General features: G+C 43.3%; 1 protein-coding gene across 2 annotated transcripts in view; it reads left to right on the forward strand.

Annotated features, from left to right (window-relative positions):
* Positions 1–13,766, forward strand: part of LOC142776302 (cytoskeleton-associated protein 5-A-like) — a 317,071-nt gene that overhangs the window by 173,413 nt on the left and 129,892 nt on the right. The gene's annotated exons all lie outside the window — the stretch shown is intronic.

Consider the following 13,766-nt stretch of genomic DNA (forward strand, 5'->3'; position numbering starts at 1 on the left):
GGTAGAGCACAACTACCAGACAGCGACGCTGCCTCTGATCGTGGTCCGTACGTTGCGAAAGAGTGAGACTGCGTTGCTAGGGCGAGACTGGTTGGAATCTCTTAAATTGGAGTGGTTGAGTGTGAGTGGGGTGGGGATCGATCGAGTAGCTTGCTTGATTGAAAGGCTCTCGGAAGTGTTTGAACTAGAGCTCGGACAGATAATGGATTGTCAAGTAAGCTTGTTGCTCAAGGATGGCACAACACCGGTCTTTTGTAAACCTCGACCGGTGCCCTTCGCACTTCGAGGTCCCGTTTCCCAACAATTGAGGGCCTGGCAGAACGCAGGGGTGATAGTTCCCATTCTAAAAAGCGACTGGGCCACGCTACAAGTGGTGGTTCCAAAAGGAGACAAAACGGTCAGGATTTGCGGAGACTACAGAATGACGGTGAATCCCTGCTTGCGCACCGATCATTATTCGCTGCCAGTCATGGAAGATTTGTTTGTAGCCTTGCATGTGTGCAAATATTTCACTGTGCTTGACCTTTCAACCGCGTATCAGCAGCTGCAGTTGCACCCTGACTCGCAGTTTTTGCTCACAATAAATACGCCCATGGGGCTGTTGAAGTTTACGCGCCTACCGTATGGTATAACCAGTGTACCCTCGATATTCCAGGCAGTCATGGACCATGTTCTAGGAGGCCTAGATATAGTCGCCTGCTACCTGGGTGATGTGTTGATTGCCGGGGAAAGTTTTGAGGAATGTTGGGAAAAGGTGGAAAGCGTGCTGACAAGGTTCAAGAAACGAGGCGTTAAATTGCGCAAAGAAAAGTGCAAGTTTTTCGAAACATCGGTGGCGTATCTGGGTGACGTGCTGGACGAAAATGGCATTCGAGCATCCGAGGATAAGGTGCGCGCTATCAAAGACGCGCCAACACCCAAGAACAAACAGGAGCTTCGAGCATATTTGGGCATGCTCAATTTTTATGCCAAATTTGTTCCGAACATGTCAGCAGAGCTGGAACCATTGTACGTGTTGTTGGGCGAAAATGTTAAGTGGCAATAAACGGACCGGGTGGCGGATACTCTTAAGAGATCTAAGGATTGGCTTATGCATCCCAGAGTACTAACACACTGCAATCTGGATCAGGAACTGGGTATGGTATGCGACGCCTCGGCATATGGACTAGGGGCGATTTTATTCCATAAAATCGCAGGGGTCGAAAGACCGATAGCGTTCGCATCGAGGACACTAAGTCAGGCAGAGCAGGGCTACGCCCACCTGGAGAAAGAGGCTCTTGCAGTTATTTTCGGTCTAAAGAAGTTCCACAAATTTTTGTTTGGTTGAAAATTTTCCGTTTATTCAGATCACCAACCCCTGGTTGGAATTTGCGGGCATGGCTAGCCAATCTCTACAATGGCAGCAGCACGGATACAGCGGTGGGCCTTCATCCTTGCAGCGTATTACTACCGATGGGTCTACCGAAAGGCAAGCGAAATCCAAAATGCCGATGCCCTTTCACGGCTACCACTCCGAGGCAAAGCAGAGGAGTCAGAGGGCGTTTATTTAATTTCAGTGCTAGACGAGGCTCCATTGTCGGCAAAAGAAATCAGATCGGAAACGCGTAAAGATCGATTGCTGTCCAAAGTGCTGTTTTTTACGCAGAACGGGTGGCCTTCGCATGTGTCGGACGACGATCTCTCATCATACTTCGTTCGCCGTAACGAACTGTCGGTAGACCAAGAGTGCGTAGCTAGGGGCAATCACGTGGTTATACCAGTTTCGTTGCGACAGAAAGATTTAGAAATGCTGCGCGAGGAAACGCAGAGATGACTCGAATGAAAATGCTGTCAAGGAGTCATGTCTGGTGGCCTCGCTTGATGCTAGACATAGAGCAAGCGGTGAAAGAGTGCATCACTTGTCAGTGGTCACAGAATGCGGCAGCTAGAGTGCCACTAATGTCATGGGGCTGGCCAACGCGTAGATGGCAGCGAGTTCATCTGGATTTTGCGCAAAGGGACCAGCATTACTTTTTGGTCCTAATGGACGCTCATTCGATGTGGGTTGAGGTGTTTGTCATGACAACAACAACAAGTAAAAAGACAGTAGAGAAATTGCGAGGTGTTTTTGCGGCCCACGGACTACCAGAGGAGATCGTGACCGACAACGGGCCCCAATTCACATCGCAGGACTTCGGAACATTCCTGAGCAGGAATGGAATTCGTCATTCCAAATCTCTTCTCTATCACCCAGCTTCGAGTGGTAGCGCCGAACGGTGCGTTCAGACCATCAAGAAGAACTTGTTTAAACAGATACTAGACGAAGAAAGAAAAGGAGACAAGAAGTCCATACAACATCGCATAGACCAATTTCTCTTCAGTTATCGCAACACCCCGTCCAGCACCACTGGTGAGACCCCGGCCCAGATCTTCTTGTCGTGGCAGCCAAGAACCAGGCTGAGTCTGCTGCACCCTGAAATGAAACAACGCATGCGCGAAAGGGGGAGCAGGCGAAGCTCCGCGCAGACCAGAAACGAGGGCCATGGAGAGACTTTACGGAAGGTGACCAGGTTTTGGTAAAAGGGCTCCGCCCGGACGACGACAAATGGTTGTTGGGTACAATTGCTCAGCGGTGCAGCGCCTGACGCAACTTTTGCAACACTCGCTGCAGCCACAGATTCACGAGCAGCTGACGAAAGGAAGTCTGCTAGAGAAAATGAGACAATAAAAAAAGAAATGGAGGCTGTCACATCATCATCATAACATCATGATAAAGTGAGGGAAGAAAGGTGAGTTGCCATGGGGTCACTTTTGAAGGTGTCAATAGCGCGTGCACGCAAATTTTACAATTTGTGTAAAATACCTTTCAAGGTGTTCTGGCTGCATGATATGCACATGTTCGCGGGAATGGATCCCACAGGCTATCTCGGCTGCTAAATTTTGTGTCTGTACCCTTTAACTTCTTGCCCGACCATTGACGAGTGTAGTCGAGATTTTCTAACAGTGACCGATGACCACTATAGTCATCGGTCATTTAATTTGTTTGAAAATTTCGTGACAACTCCCAAGAATTAGGCGTGACCGAAATAATGCTCACTATACTTGCCACATTTTTGTTTGTTGACGTTAGATTGCCGCATATCTAAGACATTTGTGTCCCAGCTTTAATTTATTGCTTTTTTTCATTATATTGTCTCTCAGTGAAGCCACCTTTTATCATTTTCCACACAATTAGTGAATCAATGCTATTGAATTGAAAGACTGGTACCTTTATTTACAAATAAAAAATCTTTACAAATTGAGCAAAATTTTTTTTTCAATGATCCTTGCAAGTTTGTTTTTTCTGTTGTGAAAGGGTTAAATTGACGGCCATCCACTTAGTAATTACCGCCTCACCCTACTTCTTTGTACCACTTGCTCAAACAGTGAATGTCGGTACTGCTTCATGTCTTGATAATAGGCTACAAGCGACCACGCAGCCTCGTTATTAAGAGGGATGAGGGTCTTGAAAAGTTTATTTGTTCTATTGTCATGAAAATTGCCATGCATGTGTATCACTGAACGGAGATTTAAAATGTGGAAGCAGATTTCAAATATCTCGCTTAGAAAAGAAGTAATGACAAATTTTCACAATATAATTTGGTAATTTCTTATGGGTGATTATAGTAACTTGCAATAAAAAATTAGTTTTCGAAACTTCATAGTTCCTCTACAAGGTTCATTCCACAAACTAAAGCGAACTAGACTTTAAAACGACTATTCAGAAATCGGGAATTCAGGATCAGGAATAATATTTAAACATGGAAGGTAAAAATGACCTTCCAGTAATCGGCTGCTTTTTATCATATGGTTACATTTTCATCAAGGTTGAGAGAGAAAGAAAAGCTTTCACTTGCAGTTCAAGTGCTGTGGAAAAGAGTGGAGCCAAGTTTGTTTAGATGTCTTCACAGAAACTTTCGCAAAACTTTCGTAAGGCAGATCCACTCCAAATAACAATGCCAAAAAAGTTAGGTTTCAAGTTTTAAAAACATTTGTAATTTCGTCTATCAAGGTTTTACCAAAAAGAAATGGTTTTCTGCCATAATAGAAAATTTTGCCAAAACAGAATTTGGACTATAAATACCACAAATCGCAATTTCCGAAAGTCCAAGTTTGTCATGGCCCTGCAACACTTTTTGAGCATGATCGGGAAACGCTGCTGATCGGTGGTAGAGACTCCCGAGAATACTCAAGCATAATATTATAGCGCAGCACACAGCACCTGGAATTCACATAAATTCTCAGTCAGCTAAAGATCCCTTTCTTCTCTCTAGAGTTGATAAAAGAAGCTAAAAATCTCTTGTCAAACCTGTTCTACCATCATTGGTCTAATTGAACCGGGCATGTTCTGTCGTTGCAGAGATCGTTGTCGGAGGCCAAAACTTGTCCACGCGTGCGCATGCGATTGCACTTAAAAAGCTGCGTATTCGGGAGAGAAAAAAGTGCTCTAGGTCAGGAGGCTTGTGTGACTTGGGTATTTTCTCTACTCGTGTCATGTCTCCCTGCTTAGCTTCCAGCGCTTTCGTCGGGAGGAGAGAAGAGAGCATGCAATTGCAACGTGCATCAAATCTTTGCAACTCCGCTCGTACTGGACGGATTGATTCTAAAAATCTTTGCGATGATGTTTTTGTGAGACAATAAGCTTTTTTAATAAACTCCTTAGATGGCTACTTAAAAAGTGTTGCAGGGACCCTTTATTAATCAATTCTCTGTTTAGCACGCTCCTGTTCTTTCAGAATTTTACACTTTATCGGTCACACCTATGCTTGTTTCCACTATTCTACATCTTTTTCACACAGGATTTCACGAAGACTTGACGTACAGAATGCGGAAATGCAAATATTTTACTGTACTCTTTAGAGGGTGCATTGTAACAGTGGTGCGCGCTGTGGACACTTGCGACTGCTAACTACTGCAGTGGCGTCTTGTCCACGTTTACGTTGGCGCAGGCGTCCCAAGAGTGGCAATCCTTCTGGAGCACGTCCGCGGTCACTGGGCGTCACTCTGAGCTCCGACTTGGAACGCATGCTGGAGGAAGCAGCGGTGGTGCCGTCCAAAGCTTCAGGCATTCAAGAGGTGGATGTTGACGCCATTCTGGCGGAACCGTCCGTTCAGCTGCCTCCCCGCAGGCAAGCCCACTTATCGAACCCCTTGCATTTTTTGTCGTTGCATCCTGGATCTTTCGCATTTGTCACCAGGCTGGCATTGCCATCTTGTTCTCTGTTACTGTAAAAGCTCAATAATTCGGGTTTCATGGAACTGGAAGAAACTGTCCAAGTACATCATTGGTGAATTGTCTACGCGATAAGGAACCAAAAAAAGCATACTAAATCAATACACTTTCATTTTCTTGAGGATTACCTTCAACTCTTAAAGTTCATGATAACAAAGTTACATGTTTCATGAAAATAAATTCGTTATATCGGCAAATTCGTTCCTAAAAGTATATTCCTACTGCTGTATCTATTTTAATACTGTTCTTCATTTGCTTCGTTATAGTAACATTTACTTCATTTTAATGAGCAATATTTCATTATGTTCTGGCTTGTTACCGAGGTTTGAGTGTATATCTAGCATCTATTTTGAAAATTAGTTATGTAGGCTGTAATTTTCTTCATTTGCAACATCACAATGATACCTTACTCTTGAGCCGAAATGTGCTCTGAATTCATGCCTTATCACGTATCAGTAATGGGATCATATACTCCTTTCAGAAAGCCTGCAGCTGTTTCAGTTGTCTGGAATGCTGTTTTTGTTCCTTTGCGTCTCACAATTGCAGTGCTTTGCAGGTGGAGAATGCACGTCGACACGTGTTTATGTGACGCATGTTTATCTCTGCTCTAGCTCGGCTGCGGTTTTTATCAGGACAGGCGTGAGCGGGGACCACGGTGTGAAAGCCAGGCGATGGATGCGTGCCTCGCAGCGTTACTTTTAGTATGGATGAATGCTACAAGTGTGGCTGAGGCTTGGGTCAAGGTGCCAACATCTAGGCGTGTTGGAGCGTTGACAAAAATGCACTTCTTGCATTAGAAATGCGGCCGAATGGGATAGGTGCGGAGCAATGGTGCATTGCAAGAGTTAATGACTTAGGCCACGGTCATGATGCATTGCTTCACTTTGCCACTACCAGAGGCCACGACACCCCGTCAAAAAAGAGCACTGTCGGAGAAAAGTGGTGTATATAAAAGATGCGATTATAAAGCTTCTGCAGTGTGTGACCATGGCACCGTGAATAGCGTGCCTGGAATCTGTTGTGACTGAAGGAGAGATTGTGGGTACGACTCCTGCTGATAGAACTTTTTCTTTTCATCATTTCCGGGACAGAAGTAAGTCGCTGCAGCCTTACGGGCATAAAACACCTTCGTGTTAAAAAAAATATATAAAATTTCTTCACCTTTAAATAAATGCCTCCCTGGGCGCCGCCATAGCCCTCCTTGGGCTGTGCAAATTGGCGCGTCCCCTCGAAAATGCACTGACAACGCTGCGTCCTTAGCCTTTGTACACCCGCGCACAGCCCATCATGGCAGTGGGACACTCTTTTTCACTTCTTATTGGAGATGGCTTTCTGGTTGTCGCAAGAATATGTTTCACATTGTTTCTATTTTGGAGAAATCCTTCAGGCTCCTGCAGTTTAGTCGAGAGTTGTGGAGATTTTAGTTCCATTTGGTGATAATTCTTTTTAATGACAATGTACCAAACCAACCAATTAAGAACTTTTAGTTCAATTTGTAAATTTTTAAGTTGGGGAGATTTGACTGTACAACGTTCTACTAAAAGATTTAAACACTGACCTATTTACACAGCAGGCTCAGTAGCTCATTAGCGCAGACTGTGCTGACAAGTTTTTCGTATTGTGTACTAGTATGAAAGGGTGGGCTGTAATATTGATGCAATATGTCCAGTCTTCACTGCGAGCTGATTCTTGTAGCTTTAGAGATCTAAGCCCACTCGCTCATTCAGTTACCCTGCTCTCTATGCATATGTAGATGTGCATTCTAAAGTTCAGCAAAAAGATTGTTTGATATAGTAAATGCACCTTGCTCTGAGCAGTAGCTTAATAGTGTTTCTTAATCCTATATGAAATATGGGTGCACTGTACGGTGTGTAGCTTGCTTGGTGGCTGTGTGGGGACCGGAAAGAATGCATGGACGACACGAGTGCAATATTCCCGATACTAAAGGAACCCACACAAAGGGGGGAGAGAATGCATGACAGCATGAAGAATTGTGCCTCTGTTCGACAGGATAAAGTGGGACCGGATGAGTATGTTTTGGGCTTTGTGCTTTCTCCTGAAGTTTTTTGTTCTTGCTAAATAAATTCTAATTCAAATTATTCATTTAATATGTTCGCGCTAGTATATATTGACTTTGCTCTTCTCAGCCTCTGCAGATGTTGCATTGCTGTGTTTGTTTCACTTCCCAAGTGCCCTCAACTCTTCCTCAATTCGCTCGTTCTTTTACAGATGTCTCAAGAAAAGTGCCAGCCCCCCCAGCCATACCCGCAGGCTGCCCCTCGACACTGATTCCCTGGGCCTCATATCGCGGTTGTCGTCGCAGGAGATTCCCGTTGTGCTCGAAGGATTGGCAGAGGTACGCTGCATGTAACATTGCTCATCAAAGTGCTTTGTTCCCGCTATTGATAACAACAGTATGTTCTCAGATAAAAAAAAACTACTCTGCCTGAAATAAGCCTGTTAACAGTTCCCCAGCTAACATTGATTGCCTTTCGATGAAGTGACCTCTACTGTACAGAGGGCATACATGTATCAAGTCTGAATGCATTGCACAAAGGTGAAATGCTCAATTCTCATCACGTGCAACATTATGGCTGGTAGTGCATCAAATCTTAATCTTTCAGCCTCAGCTTGTAAAAAGGGCCCTGTAATACATTTTCACCATGATCAGAAAACACGAGTCGACACCAATGAAAACACAATAGCCAAACATTGCATTATAGCACACCAAGCAGCATTTCGCAATTCATTTTCAGTCAACTCTAAATTGTTCTCTCTCCTTTCTGCAAACAATGCCATATGACTGCGCAGTGTCCCTAACTGCACGACCATCAGCCGAATTGAGCAGCGTGAAGTTCAGTCACTAAAGCGGCCACATGCCTGCCCGTGCAATTCCACTGCAAGAATGCTGTGCATTCAGATCATGACAGGCCTGCAACATCATTTTGTTTTTTTTTCATACTATTCCTCCCACTTAGCAACAGGTAGTTGTCTTCAAAATGTGTTGTTATTTCAATAACAGCTCACACTTTCCCTTTGCCATTGTAACTTACAAGGTATTTCTTTTTGTTGCAGATCTTCAGTGAACCGCTGCATGTAACTGAGGCAAGGTATCAGCAGATGATACAGCGATCCGAAGAGATGACGAAAACAGCGCGTCAGATAATCGCCGACTTTTGGAGTCGTGATAGAAGTCAGGAAGACTCTAAATGCTGAGCAGCAGTGCAGTCGAGTTCTTATTTTAGGGTTGACAGGCGGGCTAGTTGGTACAATTGTCCCCAGTTGTTTCCCTTTCTTATCTTTCTGGCATATAACTTCTTTTCTGAATAAACTGAGTTTCAGTCTGCGCTTGTTTGTCTCTTCTCCCGTGTCCCGTTGGTTTGCGCTTCTAATTATTCCATTATGAGTTCTTGTTTAGCAGACAGCGGACAGTTTCGTCTGCAGCACGCATTTGACGAATAAACTACGCATCATGTGTAAATACGTGTTGTACCGATTACGTTAGTTTTTTGTGAACGTGCTTTTAGTTCATCTGCTTTTAAATGTGCTTTTAATCGCGTGAATAATTTATTCCACCGATGGAGTGCTGGTGTTTATTTTCTGCTTTGAAGGCGTTAAGCATGGAAAGAATGTATTGGTGCTGAAAACTGTTAAGATAAATTATTTAAATTATTTCAGAGGGTTTGAGAGTTATTTTTTTTTCGAATATGTGAAAACAAGGACTGTGTTGTTTTAAAAACCTTTGCTGTTGTGGTAGTTTTTTGTGCACTTTGACCTCTTGCCCTGTGTATTCTCAAGTCCCTTGGATTTAGCATTAATAGGTCAATTGACTCGAAGGTCATGCGATTGAATCCCGGATGCTATTTCTGCATTATATGTGAAAATACTTGTGGCCGATGTACTTAGATTTAGATGCATGTTGGAGAACTCCAGTTGGTTGAAATTCCCAGAGCCATCCTCTACGGCATTCCTCATTATCATGCTGTGGTTTTGAGATGTTAACATCAAGAGTTATTACTAATAAAGTAATTTTACTGCAACAATGAGGCCACCAATGCTATGCTTGCCTCTAGTAAAGCTTGAATAATCTTTCGAGTTGTAGTATATGACACGACCATGTGTGTGTTTACAGGTGTTATGAGCAAAAATGTTTTGCCTAAACTTCTGCCCACCACTGGTCTGATCCATACTTCATTCTAACATGCCGAGCGAAAGTGCAATGGCTTATGTGAGCAGACTGCAAGATATTAAATGCGGAGCATTTCTTAGTCGCATGATGTTGCGCTTTGGCGTCGGCGTTGTCCACTCCCCCACTTCCCATACTCTCACCTTGTGCTGGCCCAGGAAGACACCTGCAAAACTGTCGCTCCCTTCACCCTCTCTCGCCTTCCAAGGCTGACGCAGAGAGTGTCTGCTAGTAAAATGACTGCTCATGCTGCACAACCATTCACTGGCCACCCCGTATCATTAGGCACTGGATCGCACGTTTGGAATTCAGTCAAGGGCATCTTTACTTGTCTTTCGCTCGACGTTGAAGGCAACGATTTTTCTTCTTCATTCAATAAACAAGAACAATAAAGGCAAAGTAACGATTAAGTATTCCCAAGCTATACCCAACTGCGCAACATTCACCTGATACCCCCCAACTCTGCGACCCATTTACTCGCGTTCCGTCGTGGGAGGATGCAAGCGGCAATTTTTTTTCCAGTCATTCAACCGTACCTAGAAATGCGTGGTAATGCTAGGTTTGAGATTAGGTCTTTCGGGACAGGTAGGTGCCCACTTTGGAAGCTGCCATTTGCCGTGTTTTATTCACGATTCCTGTCATCGAAGCACTCATCTGATCAGCTTTCTTTTTTGTCAGATGGGAGAACCTGACTGGGAGAACCTGACTGGGAGAACCTGAGCTCAACAAGCGATCTTAGTTCCTCAGTTAGAATAGTATCCTGACGCCAACTTCTAAGCAGCCTGTGCAAACCTATCTGACACAGCCCACCGGTCGGGCAACAATGACTTTATTTGGCATTGATTTCGTCTACTAACATGTTATACTTGTGATATAATCCCTGTGATATATTTACTAACTGTTCCTGTTGCAGCTGTGTAAGTTATCCTGCTGCTGAAGACAATATTTACCTGTGACCTCAAAGTAGTTTATTATCTGTTCGTTACCACATTACCTGAGCTTATTAAACAGACTTGCTCATGTACATGTCAACTCTCTTTTGCATGATCAATGTTATCAAAGTTTAGTCGGACATCTGCTGTTACTGAGAGCACCATTTGCTATGTTATGTGTGAATGAATATCCGAAACTTCTAACTGAAATCAGATACGCTTTGCCATTCAATATGTGAACTAAGTATTGTAAATTGTTAAATGTCTAATTTAACTTTAGTACCACAGATAAGACTTGCGGTCGTCTTCAGGGGCAATGACTGATGCAAGGATTGTTTCTGAACAATTCTGCTGTATTGCACCAGCGCAGTGAGCTTCAGCATGTGCAGTGAGCTTCAGTACATTAGCTTCAAGCCACTGAAATAGAAAATCATTTTGCAACCTGAAGAGTTAGTTCTAATTAAGCTAATGCATCTATGTAAGCCACACCATGTTTGTACCTATTTGGGAAAAATATGCAGCAGTGTTGTATTGGACACAGGCTGCAACCAGATTGGAGGAATACTTCCACCTGTCGTGGGGATAATGCCCTAGACATGACCACCATGTCGGTTCCATACTTAGAAGCTCCTAATCTGTATGACATAACAATACCGTTTGCTTTCTTTTTTTTATCAAATACAATATGCACAGCCTCTATTTAATCACCTGTTTACAAACGACTTATTCAATCAACTACTGTAATGCATTTTACCTTATATTATTCTTGGAAAAAAATGTTAGACTAACACCCCTCATCACTGCACAGTGCGAACATAAACACAATGCTGAAGCTTTGAGGAGGATTTTTAAAAAATGAGCAAATGTTAAGGCAGTGCAGCGTGCAATGAAATGAAAAATGACTGGCGTAAAGAAACTAGCAATCCTTCTGTTTACGAATACAACTGATGAGCGAAGCTCCTTGGAAGTGGGACGCAAACGACTATGCGGCTCATTTTACTGCTCACTTTCATGAAGGCGGTAGGGTGGGGAAACGTATTTAGAACCAGTATAGTTTCACATCTCCGCTCGCGATCCAGCACACATGCCTGACGCGTGAACACAGAAGCGAAGCGGATGCTGTGGCGAGCTGAGCCGCGCGAAGAGTAGCGTCCACACGAGCGATCGCACTTGAAGTAAGTCGCATATACAAAGAAAAAAAAGGAAGAGGTGCTCAAGGTCACTGCCTGCGCACGACGTAATTTTATTACCCGTGCTTCCCTGGCTGCTCAGCTTCCTGTGCTTTTGTCGAGACGAGAAAATAGAATGGGCATTTTTTTTTTCCAAGTGCTTTCATGTGGACATCATGAGCAACATGCGAGTCACAAAGGATGACTTTTTCGGCAAGAAACACCACAAACTAAGAACGAAAAAGTGAAGGAGCAGGAGAAAAGTGGATAGAAGGAGAGAAAAGGAAGAAAGAAGAAAAAAACAAAAACTTATACAAGAAAAAAAAGAGACAGAAAGAAAGAAGCAAAGAAATAAAAAGGCCACCCAGCTGAGTTTTTCCTTCGGGCTTCCTATTGCTAGTGCGAAGCTGCCATAATGCCTCTTTATTTTTTCGCTCTAAGCTTCGTGCCATGCAATACCACGTCCGCCCATTTAAACCAAAAAATTTAAACAAAAACAATATCCACGACACCTCCTGAAAGCATATACAAAATCAAGTGAAATGCCTATCTACTTTCTTGGATGAGCACCATCCAAGATTTGGCGAGGTCACCAAATCTAATTCGAGGCTCTATAGCGCTGAAGCGTTCTTAGGCGATTTGCGCTCACATTTATATATGCGCGGCTTGAGACCATGAATGAACGGCGCCATTTCTGCCCACAAACGCCATTGGAAAATCACCGCTCAGCTTAAAATAGTTATATTTGTGTAAGTTTAAGGCATCTTTGTGCAATATGCCTGCCGTGATAGCTTATAGGGGCTCAAGTTTTCAACTGTTAAGCTCGAGGACACCGTTTCCCTCTTTTACAGTCCCGGCGGCCTCATTTAAATGGTTGCAACTGCAAGAACAGCCTTGTACTGGCACTCGGGTGGACGTTAGAGAGCTACAGGTGGGCCAAAGTTCAATCCCAACTTCCTTTCTTTGTCATATCACGATTGAATGAATGTCTAGCAGGTAACACTTGCCAGAATGAAATTGACCTTTAAAAAAGATGACCCGGTATTCTAATCAACTATTTTGTAAATAAATAAGCAATATCACGTGTTATTCTTTGGTTCAAGCCTTTTCGTGCCAGCTAGCTTGGATCGCAACTGACTATACTAACGTAAATTAGAAATGAACATGCGACTACCACTTCACTTCTCCTTCCTTTTTTTGTTATTTGCTTTTGCATTAGTGGTTTTTTGTTAGCCATTGCGCTCGTCTTGAATATTTTGTTTTATCCTCATAGGGTAATTTGCACTGGTTTTCAAAGTGTGTGCGACACGATCACATCATACGTACTCCATACCTACGTGATAAAAAAGAAAATGAAATGGCGTAAGATATTTACAAGACGCGCCGCGCCTCCTGGACACCTCTCTTTGTAGTGACACTGTCTTGTGCACCCAGCAGTACTGCATGCGACATTAAAAATGAAGAGGTAAAGAAAATCAAGTCTACATAACAAAAGAATAATCGCAGGTTCCCTTGCAAGAGCAGATCCACCTCCAAAATTTCGATGTCGCGCGGCACCACGTTGCAGTTTGTTTAGCAGGAAAAGATTAAAGCATCAAAAAGTTCAAGCCTTTTCACAGACTTGTAACTACAGTAGACATTTTCGCATTTTTTTCTTTCTCTGATGAACTGCTCACTTTTATTTGGTTAAGCATTAAAAAAGAAGACAGCAATGGGAGATATAATCTTCCTACAGAAATGATTCAGCCTTTTGTTTTTTGAGATACAGTAAGCATGCATATACGTGCATGCGCGAGTGAGCTGTGATTGACAAATTTCGTTCTAGAGAGAACTGCAACTGTGAGCTACAATGAGGCCATTCTACTACTGCTTTTTTTCTTTTCTTAGTTTGGTTACAATGCGATGGTGTCTGACACGATAGATCATGCATCACCACCATTACTTCTTCGTACCAAGCGACCCTGCAAATTAAATCCTGTGCAACTTGCATACTAAATAAAATGAATTATATTATTTACAACAATTTTTTTTACCCTAGGAAATCGTACCACGGCAATTCAGAAAAGCCATTGTGTTCGTTACGGTGGCAGCAGTCTTGAGTGTGGTTCCGAAAAAGAAAAATACAGCAAATCTCGCACTGTGCAGTTGAAGCCTTGAAACAGCAAAACTGGACGATTATGCAGACTATTCTGGATTGTTTCTATGCCTTAGTTAGGTCATCAGTTTGT

This window comes from Rhipicephalus microplus, chromosome X (genome assembly GCF_043290135.1).
Source record: "Rhipicephalus microplus isolate Deutch F79 chromosome X, USDA_Rmic, whole genome shotgun sequence".
Taxonomy (NCBI): Eukaryota; Metazoa; Arthropoda; class Arachnida; order Ixodida; family Ixodidae; genus Rhipicephalus; species Rhipicephalus microplus.